Raw genomic sequence first — 14,212 nt, 5'->3', positions numbered from 1 at the left:
GAAACCATTATGTAGATACTACTATTAGTGAGGTTTAGGGCATCGTACGCTATCGCCTTTGCGTATACGTAAGGGATAGCGTTGGTGGTTCTGCACAGCGCAAAAACATAGAAAGCTTCGATCGCGCAGTGCGAAGGACCACCACGCTGTCCCATACGTACGCGAATGCGATTCTTACTGGCTTTTTCGGTGTTTATATTTACGGAACCTGTATAACTTTCACACGCATTTTCAGAAGAGCAACGCGGAGTGTCATAGCAACAACAGAACTATGGTCTCTTTAAGCTGTTCTTGGGCTCGAATAAGCTATATCATGGCACGTTATACCATAGTATCCAAGACACATGAAAAAGTATCGAGCAGATCGCAAAGCAATGCTGGGATGAAATGGAGGCGTGAAAGAAGTGCCTTCGCTTCTTTTGTCTTTAGGGGCGTATCAGGATCACGCGGACTGCAAATTGTCGCCGTATTCCTACAATTCACCGCGCTGAGGCTGCATAATGGACTGAAGTCTATTTGATAAGTTTTTTTTTTTTTTTTTTTTTTGCCTACAGTAAAACTGTGTTACGGGGTGGAATGCTCTGATGCGCGCGTGGAAACGACTGGCGCAGGGAAGGGCTGTCACTCCGGAACAGTGTTTCGGGAAAAAAATCGCCGCGCGTCTCAGGCACAAAAAGAAAAAAAATATCTCTGTGGAAATGTAAAGGAGAGGTATGAAGCTACTCATGTGCCTTAAATGATCAAAAAAGAAAATGGCATTTTTCGGATAACCGAGGTCAAATATGGCAAACGTAAGCATACCCTTTGCATTCGAACGCACTTCCAGAAAAACGCCTACTCGTGATATAAATAAACATGATATCGTATACGGAAGGGCCTTTCACGAACTATCGAATGACATCAATTTCAATGTCGCGTGACAAACGGTTGCGGAGGTACGTAATGGAGAACTTTGGGTTCTTCTGACGTTCGGGCCGAGTTTACAATGGTTTTTATAAAATTCACTATGCGTCACAGCGAAGCGTCAGCTGAGTACACAAATAAGTATTTCTCTTGTATCTCGAAAACCAACGGATCAGGACGCACAGAAGAAAGCGTGCGCTCATAAGGCTTCCGAATCTCCTCTCCACCTCGAAAACTATCGCCTGCACGGGCTCGGTATAGAACGCTTTTTACATTATCCGAGTTCCCCGTATATTTTTTTCGTTTGAATTTTAAGACACGACCTCCGCACCTTGTTTGATTTAAAACGAAACTACAGACTACAAGACTACAGCGTCTTTAAATAAGCTACACCTTCGCCCTTTTATGACGAAATTGCTTGGTTCCAGACAAAATCCAGCTCACCAACGCCCAGCTCTAAGACCACTGCACACCTTTCTGAACAATGTCGAATTTTTGCACTGTTGCACGAAACATCCCGAATAATATGCTTGTATCAGAATCGTCATTTTGGGATATTATTTTCCAAGGGCAGCTTGAATTTCATTTGATACTTTGATATCAGATGTGCTCGGAACCGTATCCTGTTTTGTCTGGACAAACATCTTGAGCATATTGTCACGGCTGTCTCAACCAGGCGGGGACTGGCTGATCCATATGCTCAAGACGCAAGACGTCTATATCTACGATGTTGGGGTTAATGATCTGTTTGTGTGACAGTAAATAATTAAAGAAACCAGGCACATAACAAAGTTAGTCATCTATGGCGAATTTTGTTGGTAGAGATGGGTCAAAGTTGAGCTCCAGAAAAGTGCAAAAACTGTTCAGTTGGCAGAACCAGGTCAGGCGTGAAACGATCCGTTGGGGGAGGAGTGGCAAAACATTTGCTCCAACTCCAAGAGGCAAAATTTTTTTTGACCCACCAGGTTCGCACAGGGCAAGACGAGCTAGAAGACAGGAATGCGCGTGACAAGTGAGAGTCAAACACTCTCCAACTGAAGAATTTTCCCTTTTGGTGTCTCCATTTAGGTATTGTTGTGACCGTGAGAAACTGCTTTTGTTACCCCGGATGGCTTATACGAATTCACCGTAATGCCATTTGGTCTATGCAATGCCCCGCACCTCCACCAATTATGTTAGCGCGAAGGAAGCAGATACGTGTTCACAGGTCAGTGACTAGTTTATCCTGCGACAAGGGGCAGGCGCGCGGGGCGCGTTGCCCATCATCTTCCGTAGCTCCTTATCATCTTCACAACATCATATAGCGTCAAAATTGACGCTGCACTAACAAATAAACAGTATTATCTATATTAGGTCGCGGTTCCGAAGAACGCTGCGTGATCAGGTCGCTACGTGATTACGCCCTTTTCGGTGTTATTTTGTAATCGGTTTAGCACGAGTTGTCTCTCTTCGCATGTTGTCTGTTCTCAAAAAAAAAAAAAAAATCACTCCTTAAAAATCTCAACATTGTTGAACAGTGTTGTAGACACACGTGTTCGATGATCGGTAGCGATGCACATATATGCACTAGCACGTATGTACGATATCCAAGACATATTTTTTTTTTGATTGCGTGTTAGCGCCGCGAAGCAACTGTGGCTATGAGCGACGTACGGATGTGGACAGACGGAGATAGGACAGCAGGAAGGAGTGGGGGACAGGGTGATTAGTATGCGTCCTGGGCCGACTTCAAGGGGAACTGTGCTGATATTCGTCTGCAAGATTTGCGCTATGTCACCCGATCTTTTGTAATGCTTTCTGAATTTTGTAAAACATCATCCAGGAAGTACAGAGCAAGGCAACCAGATTTAATGTGCATGGCTCACATCTTTAGAGGTGTGATAAAGTTAACTGTGTACGTAACCCGTTCGGTCAATCGGGTCCAAGAAGAGAGGCTCGAATTTTGGCGACGTGCCTTATGCGATATGCGTGGTCCACTGGCAACTATAATGCCTCCTAACCTCATAATCATGACACCGCCGGGGAGTGAGTGAGCAAAAGTGAGCAAACTGGGCGCTGAGGAGGGAATGACTGAGCAAACGGCTGACAGCTGAGTAGGTACCTGACCCTCAGCCGTCATGGGGCAAAATTTGCTCTCTCTCTCTCTCTGTCTCAGTGGAACTTGCCATTGGAAGGCCTCCCGGATAAGTTCCGAATTAATCGAGGTTTTACCGGCTCTTTTTTTAAAATCTAGTCACAAGTTAGCAACGTTATTACGAGCGACAGTTACGAAAACATGAGCAGTTTTGGTGATTAAAATTATTTTTGTCTCCCTGTATAGCCTCGGCGACCTTCCTTGCGTTTCTTCTTTCCTTAGAAACGGAATCATTTCGTCCTCGACTTTGTTTCTGTTTTCCTTCGCTGGCACTTCCAACACTTCCCGAGCTGAGCTTCGTAGTCCCGCCTCCGGATGACTCTCCAGAAATTATTTCTCTGTAGTGCGGCTTAATTGCAGACATCCGTTACCAGGTGGCGGGTCGGGCATCGAACGTTCCGTGGACGACCGGTCAACCTTCGGGGCAAAGACGTCACATTGACGTCATCGCGTCTGGATGAACGTGCTCGAGCATGTGGACGCTGGTCATGCACCGAGTGACCAACGAGGGCTGGGGAAGCGTCGTTATTCCTCTTGCTTTCTTAGCCTTGATAGAGAGCCAAGTAACATGCCGTGGAAGTGTAGCTTTGGCGAAGGGGAATTCCGGGTCAATTATTGTCTTCATCGATATCGTTGCATTGTCCAACGGGGGGGTTGCACGTAGAGATTACTGAGATTTTGTTCCTGTTGGCGTCGTCGTGTGTGAACCCGTGCCAGTATCATTAGGGCGAATACGTCAATGCTGTAACATGACAGAAAGAAGAAAGCGACATCATTGATGGCTTGAGTGAATGACAGGTAGAGTGAAAAGCAGCTGAAGTCTCGCTGTAAAAGACAATATCGAGATTTCTGGGTAAAACCCGACTGCGCCGGATGTTTAACACTATAGAACCAGCTTTTGCCTTAAACCTGTCGAGCCCGGTTTTTTGTTCTGAATTATCTTCTGTCTTAGCAGCTGCTGCAGAAGACAGACAGTAGCAAACGACAACAAAGAAAATATTTAGCCAGCAACACCCTCTGCAACATACGTGCACCTGAAAGGGTCGTGCTGTACAATACTTCTGGATATGTACACGAATACTGAATATGTACACGAAACATATCATGCTTGAATTTCGTCAGGTAGTATGCGCGTGCAACATAGTGGATTGAATAGCACGCTATATGATATGACACGGTGGACAAGATGGCACTGAAAAGGATGGAAACCTTGTGGATTGAATGTCTGTGCATAAAGTGGCCACAGGGAATGGTATATCTGTGGCCTGGTGCAATGCTCATCGAAAGTACTGTACCCCACTAACGTCCGAATTTATAAGAAGTACCCTAGTTCAGTGCCCGACTTTTATCTCTGGAATTTGTGGGACGTACCTAACCTGGGGGAGTCAGGTTCAAATATGAACAGTGGAAGCGTCAGTTACTTGGAGAGCGAGCATGCGTGTGTTTTACTGCAACTATTAACACCAACATGAAAAGTGTTGTAGGTAATGTGTAGGTACGTTGAAAATACTTTATGCGTCCTAGAGTGTCTCAATCAAGGACGCCGCCGAGACTGGCAGGGGATCCGTGTTCGAATGCCGGCACGCGTTGTGCTGGCTGGATTGTTCTCCCTGGATTGTTTTCCCTCGGGTATTGTAAGGGAAACGTCGACACAGTCCCAGTGAAGTCGGCCTAGGACACGCTATTCCTCTGAGCAACATGCCGCCACACCGGCAGGCAGACCGCTCGGCAATAACATGTCACCAATGGGCCACCAACACGCTAGCGCGCGCCGTCGTCGTCCACGGGCCTCTAAACATGCAAGGTAAACATATACTACCTTGCTCTAAAGCCCTAAAGACTTGGAGGCAGTGGTTTCGAATCGTACCACCGGTCTTTCTTTCCGATGTTTTCTTTCTTCTTCTTTTTCTTCTTTTGTTTTTTTTTTTTTTACGAATCTAGACCTCTACCCGAGAAACGTCATCAACTCATCATAACGTTGGTAGACAGACTAAAACTGAAACAAATCGGAAGGAAAGGGCTGGGTTCCACGAACATGCACTTGTTTGCTGGCTCCTATTGAAAGTAAGGTAGGACCAAAGGTCGCGTGCCTCCCCAGGGACCGTCGTAATCCCCACAAGACCGTGGCTTTCGGGCGCGACCTTGTTCGCCCCCCCCCCCCCCTAGCTTCGAGCGTAGTCCATCTCTACCAGGTGGTGACGCTGTCGAACACTATGACGTCATATGTTTACAAACAGGGATAGGTCTGTTTCGGCACAATTTCCCGTGGAGTCGGCCCAGGACGCACACTTGCCCCCATCCCGCCTCCCACATCCCCTTGCTGTCCTCTGCGCATCTGTTCGCTTGTCTGTACAGAGTGTGAACCAGGCATTGTGTCTCATTCACTTTAGTTTCACCAGCGGCATGGCCAGCGGGTTAAGGCGTCCCCTTCGTTGGTGGTATAGCCAAGGTCGTGCTAAAGACAGGGAGGTGGTGGGTTCGAATCCTACCACAGGCTGTGCTGTCTGAGGTTTTCCTTCGGTCTTCCGCAAGACTTTACGGACGAATGTCGGCACAGTTCCCCCTGAAGCTGGTCCAGGACACATACTAACTACCCCTGTCCACCACTCCTTCGTGCTGTCCTCTCTTCATCTGTCTACATCTGTACACCGCTCCTTGCCACTGTTTCTACGCGGTGCTAACGCGGAATAAACAAAAAATTCAAGTTTCATGTAGCGACGCGCATGATCCATCACCAAGAGAAACGTCCGCATTAGATTTTCTTTTCCCACTCTGCTGGATTTCTGCTGGAAAAATTGCAACCTTGGCCGACTCCCATGCCCCCACCCCTTCTCCCTGTTTTTCAGCATTGCATCTTGTAGGCCCCGCGACCTTACTGTTATGTAAGGAAAGTGGTGGTGATGTTATCGGGACTTTGATGAAGCCAACCGATAAGATACGGCATCGGAGAAATACACCATGGCCTATTATAGGTTCCGGGTGAGGAGTGCTCGAGGACAGATGTTATAATCAGATGCTGATGCATTCCGGCAAAACCCGAATAGGTGTGATTTTTATCGTGGGTCAATTATTGCCCAAATTACATCTTGGCTCCCAGTATAGACACGGGAGCAGTGTTGCTGTGTTGGCCGCCCAATAAGGCGGTGCCAAAGCGCACACACTTTTGGAAACTGCCCGTGTTGTAGGTGTGGCTATCATACCCGTAATACGTAACGGGGGCGACTTCGCCGAAGTTCTTGAAGGTGACTCGGTGTTAATTGATGGTAAAAGGATTGGACGCAATTAAGTTATGTCGTATAGGCCCTCGTCCAGCTCCGGAGAATCAACCAAGAGTACGTCATTCACTAAGAATTTATTTATTTATTTATTGAGCCATCAACGGGCGGTGAATTCAGCCACATTACAGATCCTAAAAGCTTTTAATGGTCTCAGAAAGGTGGGTAACGGCTTTTACAGCCAGGAGGGGCGAGCGCCCGTGGAGTCTTGTCGTCATCGTTTTCGACCGAGGGCAGGAGATTAGAATCGTAACAGCACCCAGGGAAGCCCTGCCGGAGTACTGGACTGGGTTTTAAATTTATTTGCGAATTAACTATTTAAATTACGGCTGCCCCTAAGAAATAAATAAATAAATAAATAAATCATGTATTAAAGGGAGGTATTAGCGGGAACGTTACATTAGCACAGTCAGCTAGTGAACCTGAATTAACTGGACACAATCGTGTCAGGAAAAGACAAGAGACTCCTCAACGACAGTAATATACTGATACGAAGGGAAGTGCCTCAAGACGAGAGCCGCCGATATTTGGAACAGAGACTGTTCTTCGTCTGATAGCTGGTTACTCTACGTCGCGGTGCAACACATGCTTACCAGTGAGATTTCAGTGTAGGACGTGCTTGGAGTCCTCAGTACGCGGGACCGAACGAAGATGGACGCGCAACGTATGTCCCTTATTCAGCCATACTCGAAAAACAACGCGTGTGACCTATTGGTCACGCCACTTTTATATTGTATAATTGAGAAGCCCAGTTTCCCCCGCTACATGAAGGTCAGCACAATACGGGGAAAGCGATTTCTTCACGCCTCAGGTGGCGGTCAAATGAAGCGACTACTATGCGGTTGTCGTTTGCGTCTCCTCATCACGTGACTGCGCACACGAGACTAGAATAAGTTCGTTCTTAGTAACATATCTAGGGGCAGTTGCACTGCATCGGGGGAAAACTCTCGATAAATATTGTGAGAGTCCTCTCAACGGAGAGCGTTACGTTTTATTTTCAAGTCGTACCATCGTCACACCTCAGGTACTCCTCTTTACGCACGGGGTGGGTTAATACCGCTGGAAGAGAGTAGCAAGACCCATATAGGCTCCAGTTCCTTTTTCAATTACTCAATGGTCAAGTTTCGAATCCATCATCAGGACTACATCACTCCACACGTACTCAGATCAACACGGCTGAGCCACCACCGCACACTCAAAGCATTCCAGTGCAGGACTGACTGCTTCAAATACTCGTTCTTTCCTCGAACCGTCGAAGAATGTAATTCTCTGTCATCTATTCACTTCACACACTTCTCACACTCCTCTGTCACGGCATTTGTGAAAGACCTAAAAGAGGTTGCATGATGTGATATATGCCTCGTTGCATAAATTATTTTGGACTTTCTGCGCCCCTCCTACTTGCACCCTTTTAGCGTTTGTAGTATTTTATAAATACATAAAAACAAATAAAATAGAATACCAGGAGGCCTGCGAAAAGATACGTAACAGGTTGAGTGTGTTCTTCGAATACTGAATTCTCTTCCCGGCATCTCTTCTTTAATTTCTCTATTAATTTCACCATTATAACACTGACAAGTGTTCTGGACTAGTAATCGCCGTTGTCGAACCCACCGTCTGAATTCACCGTCAGTCCGATTCATTTCACTACACGTTACTGATCACAAGGATCGAGGTTCGACAAAGTTAAACGCGTCTTGACGTGGGCAAAATGGCAATTTCATGCTGGAAAGGAAAGATGAACGAGGTTAAAATCTGGGCAGGCCTCGTGCACGGACTATAGAGGTGGCCAGAGCGCGGCCACGTAGCGGCAGGAAAGCGAACTTTTTGTGTGAGTCGTCCGAAATCGAAACCTGTCCAGGGTGCGCGTAGCGGGCTTCATGGAAATCGAAAATGCGCGTATCTATTTTGCAACGTTGCGGATTTCAATTGCTTTAAACTCCGAACGACTACTTTCGGAATGCACTGTCAATAAGGAATGAGACTGTGCAGAAGCCCGCATGTCAGCGGTGTCACCGGAACTAGCTCGGGCGGTACTCGGACTGTAACGGGAAACTGCGTACCGCAGACGTGTTTCTCAGAGCAACCGTACAGAGTCGCAATTCAATTAAGTGCCTTGGAATCCTCATAATTGACGAGTACCAGTTGCAATCAATTTGTGTACGTGACAGCCGATAACGAATTAACATATGTCCTGACAACGAAAGGCGGCCAGTACCGCCTGTCATTAGCTTTTCTTGGTGCGCACCACATTCGCGTGTGCTTTCTTTTATCGCCTTGACAGCAACCTTTATAATTCATTTTAATAACAGGTGAATCCGCACACGCGTTTCCTCAAAAGCGCGTTACTGCGAGCGCAAAGCCGGCAAACGCTAAAGAGTCTCGGGAAATTCAAAAAGATGGGCACGTGACACATTGCGCGTGACGTATACGACGTCCTTCACGAATCACGCGAAGAGCGCCGTGCACGTGTTTTATCACGTGCCCTTCTCGACGAGTGCCCCGCCCCTCGTCAGCACACCATAACACAGAGGTGCCCCATTCCTGCACTGGGGTCTACCGTCTGCTGCAGAGCTGAGCCTTTACGATAAAGGTGCGATAATTTAGCGTCTGCAGAAGAAGAGGAAATCGCAAATTCAATGCATTCCGCCAGTAACAAACATTTCGTGTCTCATTTCAAAGCACCCTAGTGCCCTAGTGACGCCGTGGACATCAACTGCCCATTTAGCCTTATCCGCAAGGCAGGGCTCAGGCCTCGTCCACAAAACGACCGGAAGGAAAATTATGAACAGCCACTCATTCTGCTCCTAAGAAGCCGCGAGATGTTGATCCTTTCTTTTTTTTATTTTCTTTCATACGAAGTGGACCTAGTGTGTCCTACCAAAGTTGTCTTACAGCGGGCTCAATATTTGTTCTCTTTTTGTAGCAAGGAGGAAATACACTTGGAACTTACGCAGTGCTGCTCGGGTAGTCGCACTTCGTGCCACTCAAAAGCTGGTGGCTGAGCACACGAATGACTTGGTTGATCTCCACGTCCCGTCTCTAACCGACGCAGGACAAAGAGAATTACAACGTATACGAATACGGTAATTCACGCAGAAGTCTGATTAGAGTCGAACAAAGCGACTATGAACAAAGGACTGTAGACTGTGGACAAAGCTAGTTGGAAGTTCTTTTCTCAATCGAGAACACACACTCAACACGAACGGTGTGAACGGAATACGGTTCGTGCAGCAACCAATTAGAGTCACTACGTATACTTTATCATAAACGAAGTCAGACAGAAGACACGGAGTAGCCTACTTTATGATATGTTCGAAGGCCGACACCCATCTTATCCTCCTGTCTATGTCGCGTGGATTAGGCGGGAAACTGTAGGACCTTGTACTCGGTGGGGCGTTCAAATACGGGTATTTCTGCACACCACAACGCAACAGTTTGTGCGGGACGGCATTACTTTTAGCAGCTATCGATTCAGGCGCGGCGTGACCGAAGCAATGTGACGACTGAAAGCGTACAAGTAGCCCTACAGAACCGAGCAGACTCACACAGTTAGTTCCTATGGCTGCCGCCAGGATTTGCTGTGGCGCGGCGGACTTGGAAAGATGCTTTGTCTCGCCCACTGATGTCTGCACGCAACGGATTGATCTTCATTGCCAATTTTTATTACCACATTTTTACGGTTTTGAAGGCAAGCTGTATGAGCACATGAAAAATTGGCGTCCTCGGTCACATGCATCGCCGAGAGTATACTTTGAACCGTTTTGAAAGTCCCTGAGCACGAGGTTCCACGTTGATTTTTTGCGATAAAAAAACACGCAAAAAAGCAAAAAACACGCAACGTCCCTCAAGAGATTCCGCCTTTCATGACAACGTTGATAGAAGCAACCCGCGTTGCGGTAGCACGGCAAAGCGTTTCCTTCTAGAAGAAAAACTCGTGGTGATTTGGCCTCGCCTACTTACTTCCTCCGCTTTCACACGTGTGACACGGTCAGTATAACGGGAAAGTCACGGTGAAGGCTTTGCACAATCGCAGCTAAGGGCCGGTACACGGCGGCTCAAGGGGTCACGTGGCCAACGTTAGGACAACGTCACGGATCACACAAGCGTTCGCTGTTATGGAAAGGGAGAGTTTCATTGATACTGTTGATTTGAGTACATTGAACTGAACATTACACTACAGCAGAAACACACCGTTTACACGCTGAAAGCTGTAGAAAAATTAACTGTGTGTAGTATTCTGTGAGACACTGACATAGGGTCGCGTGCTCAGTTACACACCAAATTTAACGCTTCCCTCTCTCTCTCTCTTTTCCGTTTCACTTAGGCAATATTTTCTACTCTTCTCAAGCGGGAAGAACGGGAAGGACATTTACCCTTGTAGTATATACGTGCTTCTCATGTTACCATCACGGCCCGTATTTTGTGCCTCATCTCTCATAAGCATGCAGACACATTTGTACTTTTATTCGCTTTATTCAACATCTCCCCAAGAGTGGTATCCGAGGAAACGAGCCACGTCGGATTAGCGGTTTCTAATCTTCGTTCTCTTTTACAGGCCGTAAAAGCCGGAACCACAACAACACGATAATAATAAAGATGATCTTCCGCTTTAGGTAAGTTGTTTCAAACATAAAATAGCCGTTAGAATAAATAGGGAAGAGATAAAGAAGGAAAGTACGCGGGGCTATCCGAAAACGCAATTGCTCACTTCGAGAAAACCGCGTACTCATCCGCGCGGGCTTTCACCTTCGTGAAGCACGTGTGCGTCGCGTCGAAGCATAGAAATCAAAAGAAGTATATATAGAAGTATATATAATGAGCCTCTCTCCTTACGATTTCTATGCGTCGAAGACTGTCAAAGCGCACACGTGCACTCCTAGTCCGTGTAAACTTGCCGCGAGCCTTCCCCTAACTCATACCCGTGACAATGTGCTTTACGCGCTTTGAAACGCACAGTCCTTGACGTGTAACGAACCTGTGGAACGCTCTGAAAGGTCGTCGAGGAAGTATATTCGTCCCCGACTTTTAAATAGTGGCCTAAGAGTGAACGAAATATGCAGCTATCCGAAAGGCCTTGTCTGGAAACACGAGTGCCGTATAGGACACATAAATGTCCTACACAGGAAGAGCGTTTTCATTCGCGGTCCGTTTGAAATGAATTGCAAATGAGAGGGATGGCGTTGCTTCGTCTGTGTGGAGTTCAGACGTTCTTGTCTTTCGTGTCTTTCGTGTCGCGAAAATTGTGGCTATGCTAAAGCCATCACGGTATATTGTGTCTGCGATCGCCTGCGCTTTGTGAACTAGTGAACCGTGCAAGTCCCTGCATTCGATTCAGCGGAGGTGCTGCAGCTCTTCCGATGCCCGTGCAACGTTTCCTGGAGCAGACGACGCGGTTGCTGTCGGAAGGAATATGGTGCTCGTCGGCGATGTTTTGTCATCGATCTGGTGTATACTCTGGCAACCAGTTTTGTCATGTTCTTGTATCTCCTGGTAATCAGAAAACAACCACTCAAAGCTTGCGAGACAGAGAAGAAGTCTGTGACACAACCGATCTAAGGCCGTTAGGCTTTTCTGTTAGATTGAGGTCCGGTGCACTAGTGCAGCACCTTGTCGTGCACTTCGTTTACACTCCTTTACACTGCCACGTGCACTTTTTGACGAATCGAAGACACCCAGTGTTTAACGCGTGATTTTTGTGGTTTAACGAGCCGGAATGAAAGGTACGACGCTACCCATGAAGGGTACCCATGAAGGGTACGACGCTATTTTGCCGCGGTACGTCTGTCAAGTGGACACAAACCTATCGTTATATATATTATATCGTTCTACATATACCTATCGTTATATTTCCGGAGACATGCAAGGCGCAACAAGGCAGAACATGTGGGCTACTCCGGTGCAAGCGCACGTACACTCTAAATATTTTCACACCTTTAAAGGTGTAAAATTGGTGTATTCTCATGTATTACACCTATTTTACACTCTAGAACCTTGGCTTGAAAATTTTCGAGGGTGTAACTATGGTGAATTACACGTTTTTATGAGACATTGTCATGGGGGGGGGGGGGGGGCGTGATGAGGGCGCAACAAAGGGTGTATTTTGAGGTGGGACAGGCTCCATTACACAGGCTAAATGTATTCCTGTTCCTGTGCAGTGTTGGAGTGCTTGTGGTACTCAGAACTTAAGCTTGTGATACAAGTTGTGATATAAAGACCAAAAGCTCAATTACTCAACATTTGGTACACTGTCATATAACCCCTCAAGGTTACAGGACTATGTGGTATAGCTGTATTAAGTGATACGTTTGAATACCTTCATGCCTACGTAATGTAGGATATGTATGCTGCACGGCATAATGTCAACCTAATAAAAGCATAACTATTCAGTTCCTGTGATTGTGTCTTATATGTATGATGCCCCCATATATCCACATCAATCACCTATAACATGTGTGTGCTGTGCAACATGTGTCCGCAATGTCGTATTTTTGCTTCACACAGGTTACAGCTGAGTAGTATACCTAGAAAGTATTAAAAGTTCACTGTGAGAAAAGTGTATTCTTGGCTTTTTAAAGAATATTTTACATGGCTGTGATCGAAGAGTGATGCCAAGATAGCCACAATGACACTCCAAAGTATCAAGCACGTGCCTTCTGTAAAAACTAGAAACCCTATACTTTCGCAGTGAAGCTGTAATAATTTCCAGTTGCCACGTCTATGGATTGCAGGTTACATTACACCTTCCATACAATTACACCCTTAATTTCTTGAGAGCGTTCCGTTACACCTAAAAAGGTGTGCGCCATGCGCATGTTCTTTTACACCCTTTAAGGTGTAAAATTATTTAGTGTGTACGTGAGAAACATGGAGCGTGCTTACGAGTCCGTATGCGCTTTGGTAGCCTCTCGGAGCACAAACCGGCGAATCCATTCGTGATGGCTATCATGGTCATCCACCATCACATCATGGACGGTGATGTGATGTCGGGTGATCGGGCAGCGATGTGGTGTAGCGGCGTAGCGTGGGCGGGGGGATAGCCTCGGGCGCAAGGTTTTTTGGGGGCGCAAATTATCGACCGAGAAAAAGAAAATAGGCAAATAAAAGGAAAGAAAAGAAAATATAAACGGTGAAACAATTTGTCACTTGAAAAAAAAAATCTGAATGTTTAACATTGGCCGCTGTTGGAACGATCTTCTGGGCGCCTCAAAGGACGGGGGCGATTGAAGCGAGGTTCGATATGTAAAGTTGCATCCTGTGTGCTTCGGCATTTATAGAAAAGTGATAACCTATAGGTCTCGGAGTGTGCCCGCTTTTCACACTATGAAGAAGGATGTGGTTGACTAGAGTGCGTGCATCGATTTCTATATAACTGCCACGGGAAAACCAGTACTGAAGTATACGTACAAACAGCTTTCGAAGTGTCCAGCCCAAATGGATCGAAGACACATTTGAGTTGCAGTCATGTTTCAAAAGTGGACGTCGATCCCCGAAGACGACTGACGCCAAGAAAGACCTTCCTCCTGCCATTGATGACGGATGTTTAATCCACAAAAGGGTCCCGCGACGCTTCCTCGACGCTCTGCGCAGACATCGCCTTGAGAAGTAACGATCCTGCAAAGAAATCCACCACAGAAGAACTTCTGATGAAACACAACATTCCGTTGCTCTCGCGCTTCCACACTTCCTTGGCTTTGCTCTGTGCGACGTCTTGTTCCTGAAACAGAAGAAAACAATGAAAGATCGCCGATTCCGTGAAGCCGAAGAGAATCAAGGCTGCCAGAGGTGGCAGGAACGCTATAGAATAACTGCAGGCAATCACAGGGACACCCTTTAATCCAACCAAATAAACGAAGTAATTTATTCACTTATATATGAGTGAATCAGTTAATTCACTTAG

At 46.5% G+C, this 14,212-nt stretch overlaps 1 long non-coding RNA gene across 2 annotated transcripts in view; it reads right to left on the bottom strand.

The window, feature by feature from the left end:
- LOC135394050 (uncharacterized) overlaps positions 1 to 14,212 on the bottom strand; it is a 32,610-nt gene that overhangs the window by 621 nt on the left and 17,777 nt on the right. For both annotated transcript variants that reach the window (XR_010422759.1, XR_010422758.1), the window contains exon 2: positions 13,720 to 14,029. This is a non-coding gene — a long non-coding RNA (uncharacterized LOC135394050). The remainder of the gene's footprint in view (positions 1 to 13,719; positions 14,030 to 14,212) is intronic.

Source organism: Ornithodoros turicata, chromosome 5 (genome assembly GCF_037126465.1).
Source record: "Ornithodoros turicata isolate Travis chromosome 5, ASM3712646v1, whole genome shotgun sequence".
NCBI lineage: Eukaryota > Metazoa > Arthropoda > Arachnida > Ixodida > Argasidae > Ornithodoros > Ornithodoros turicata.
This window is presented reverse-complemented; position numbering and strand designations above follow the sequence as displayed.